This window comes from Lycium ferocissimum, chromosome 12, assembly GCF_029784015.1.
Source record: "Lycium ferocissimum isolate CSIRO_LF1 chromosome 12, AGI_CSIRO_Lferr_CH_V1, whole genome shotgun sequence".
NCBI classification, from domain to species: Eukaryota; Viridiplantae; Streptophyta; class Magnoliopsida; order Solanales; family Solanaceae; genus Lycium; species Lycium ferocissimum.
Window position 1 is genome coordinate 27932717 of NC_081353.1, and position 3821 is coordinate 27936537.

Below are 3821 nucleotides of genomic sequence, written 5' to 3' on the forward strand. Positions count from 1 at the left end.
ATGACGGAAAATGTTTCCAACCAATCGAGCCCACAGACTTGGTATGACGGAAAATGTTTCCAACCAATCGACTCCTAAGACTTGGTATGACGAAAAATATTTTAATATTTTCTCTTGTTTGGTTGCACTTACGATCTTGGAAAATGTTTTCCTTCGAAACATTATCATTCGGAACATTTTCCTTAGGAACATTGTCATTAGGAACATTTTCCTTAGAAACATTTATTTAAGAAAACATTTTCCTTAGGAAAGCATTTTCCAAGATCTTAGGAACATTGTCATTAAGAACATTTTTCCTTAGGTAAACTTTTTCTTTAGAATCGTTGTCATTAGGAACATTTTGCTTAGGAAAATATTTTTCAAGATCTTAAGTGCAATCAAACATGAGAAAATTAGAAAACATTATCCGCAAAACATTTTTCGACGTACCAAACGCACCCAAAATCTCTTTCTGCAAAATCACTCAAAAGCTTGGGCAAAAAGTCTTCACAAATGGTAAAACTACAAGGCCCCAGCCCCAACGCAGAATTTTTGGAGCAAACACATATAGATGAGAGCCGCATAATCCGGTATTACAACCAAGAGTTAAAGAAAAGGCAAACATGATCTTTGATTGCAACAAAAATAAAAGAAACTCCTTCAAATCAAATTCATCACTTTTCAACAAGTTGGAGCTGGATTGGTTGCAAGAGGAACATTGTCAAAAGAAAAAACACAGACAGAAAGAGATTCTGACAATCAACAGACATATGTAGGTGACACTTGACATGATAATTGATTGTACCGGTATATCTCCCAATACTAGGCCAATCAAAAACCTGTGTTCCTGCCAAATTGAGGCTGGTGGGAATTGACTGTAGTAAACATCTCTCTGCAACATTAAATTACATATGTGAGATATACTTGATATGGGAGAAAAGAAAAAAAAAGAAACTGAAATAAATTAAGACTTTACCATATGCAAAATTGAAGTCGGTTTCATAAAGAACTCACCAACCCTACAAACACATATTAATTACTTAGATAGATGCCCAAAATGCAAAGAAATAAAAACAGAAAGCAATAAAAAGTCATACGCCATTTAACGGTGTGGTTGGGTCTCATCATAAATAAAAGTCAGTCCCCGTATGCTACGATGGTAATCTCTATTGAGAATTCCTTCAACCAATTGCACATAAACTTGGGAAAAGAATTTTGAAAAAGAAGGCTAAAAAATATGAAAAGCCTCATTACCGAGATCGCCACTATTCGTCATGTGGATGATAAAGTTCCTCGCGAAGACAATTGTCCCCCAAGCGGATTCGTAGTCAATGGACCATTGCTTGTCAACGATAGTCTGAACCAAATTGTTATGAGTTACCTGATATAATGGGTACTACTTGTTCCACCAGCTGGTACCAAATAAGTCAAGTGGGAAGACGGAAAGAGCAACATTTTTGTCCCTTCTCACAATCAAAATTAAGCTTTTCACAAAAAATTTCTTCCATTACACCGTGCAAGGCGGTCGTTGTATCAAATATAGAACCCAAATAGGTTGGGGTCGAATCTCATAGGAAATACGATCGGAAAAGTACTAATTAATATGTAAACCTCAACATTTAGTCTAGATTTCCAAAAGGAGGGAATAATATTGATTGATTTTAAACTATTTTAATACTAAATTAACGTGTAAGTCGTTCGGTTGTTTAACAATTAAAGATAGAACTACAGTTGTGGTACCTTAGGGTTTATTAGCTTAATTAGGCAACTATCATGCTTTAATCAATGAAAGTTTATCTCTAGTTTTCCAACCTAACAATAAATTTCATCACAAGCTCCTCCAAGCCTTATGATGTGAGATGCAAATTACCCACTTTAGAATCAAGTTAGCTATTCTATTCCTAGCTCTAGCTATTAGATGGGATTTAAATCCCCTATCCTTGCTAATAGCCTTTTTTCTATACCTTGTTCCCTTTTCCAAGCAAGACAAGAATTTGGGCACTATTAATGTTGGCCACCATTAATTAACTTAACAAAACAAAAAGTTATTAGAAAATAATCATGGTTATCCATTAAACTAACATTATCAAACCGAAACACGCATAACACACCCATTGGACCCAAACCTCTAGCTAAGTTTGAAGTTAGGCTTTGTCAAGTCTGATTAACTTCATACAAAAATATCTTAAGCTATATATGGATGAAGTTCATGTATAAATGATTGAACATCAGCCTTATGTGCATGAAGTTCATGCAAAAATGATTGAACATCAGCCTTATGTGCATGAAATTCATGCAAAAATGGTTGAAGTTCAGACAAAAATGGCTTAATTTCAGTCATATGTGATTGAAGTTCAGCAAAAATAACTGAACTTCAGCCATATATGAAATGTCTGAAATTGTTCCGAAGTGGGCAGACTTGTCAATTTTTTTACACACAGTGAATATGACTTAAATGACGATCCCAAAATCGAGTATCTATGTAGTACTTCAGGCCGATCTCCCTACACATCTTCCAAGGCAAATCTAGTGGCAGTATGTTTGCATTATAATGTGAAAATATTTTCTAGAAATATATTTCTGTTACCAAGTAAATGCAGAATAAGCAAAAAAAAGGAAAAAGTAACTACTACTCATGTTTTTATCAACAATATTTTTCTTCATAATTATACACCCAATTGTAAAAGAAGTTGTTAGCCATGGCTCTTAAGGTTCTTACTAATGCCATATCTCTTCCTATCCATGTGTAGATTTCTCATCCTCCCAACCATGAATAAGAGCCACAAGCTCAAATTGGCTACATATCAAACGCTAATGTATAAAACAACAAACATGTTGACTAACCTTTTTGTTATAGTTCACAAATCTATTGCTAAAATTGCAAGTTCACATAAACTAAGTATTTCCTAAATTTTGTGGTCAACAACAGATCGGAAAAAAATTAAAAGCAATGGCCTAGTCATGTGATTTAATTATGCTTTCACCATGCATTTATCAAAATTGTTCCAAAGTATTGGGAGCCATGAATTATTCATGGCTTGTTTTCAAAGTAGTAGCATCCTATGTGAAAGAGCTCTCTAAGTAATCTTTCTTTTTGGTGTACTAAATTCATGACTGAAGAATCTCGATATTGTTACTTGTTACGCTCTTATTGGTCCTTATAATTTTTAAAGGTTCTTATATTGTCTTTCATGTATGACACTAACAGTCTAGTCTAGCGTATAGAATTAAAGATACCTTCAGTTGACGGAAAGTAATTACATGAAAGTCGGTTGCTTTGCATCACATCACCCTACCAAGGCATCTCATGACATAAAGCATGTTGCACATGCACATATTGCTTCCAACTTATTTTTATAGTCAAAGACACATTTCCCCTTCTTTTCAATGTAGCACACTCTCAATGTACTGTAAGCAAGTTAACCCTTTTTTGAGAAGCTTGTTAAGAGCGCGTTTGGATTGGCTTATAAGTTCTTATAAAATTTGTTTTTTAAACTTTTTTTTTTGAGTGTTTATTTAGAAATTTTAAAGTCATTTTGTGCATAAAATAATCGAAAAAAATAATTGGGCGTTTGACTTAAATTTATCAGAAAGAACTTTATATAAGTGAAAACAATTTTATAAGCCCAAAAAAAAAAAATAAGTTAGCCTACCCCAACTTATTTATTTTTTGCTTATAAGCTGCTTATTTTAAACCCATCCAAACAGGCTCTAAGACACATTTCCCCTTCTTTTCAATGTAGCACACTCTCAATGTACAGTAAGCAAGTTAACCCTTTTTTGAGAAGCTTGTTAGACCCTTTGATCACGGCCCTTTTAGCTCAACAGTTTTGTCAAGGGAC

At 33.9% G+C, this 3821-nt stretch overlaps 1 long non-coding RNA gene across 1 annotated transcript; it reads right to left on the bottom strand.

Moving 5' to 3' along the window:
* Positions 1 to 528: 528 nt before the first annotated feature.
* Positions 529 to 1575, bottom strand: LOC132040864 (uncharacterized). The gene is made up of 2 exons (XR_009410800.1): positions 1077 to 1575; positions 529 to 871 (listed from the first exon to the last, which is right to left on the bottom strand). It is a non-coding gene; the product is annotated as an uncharacterized LOC132040864 (long non-coding RNA).
* Positions 1576 to 3821: the final 2246 nt, after the last annotated feature.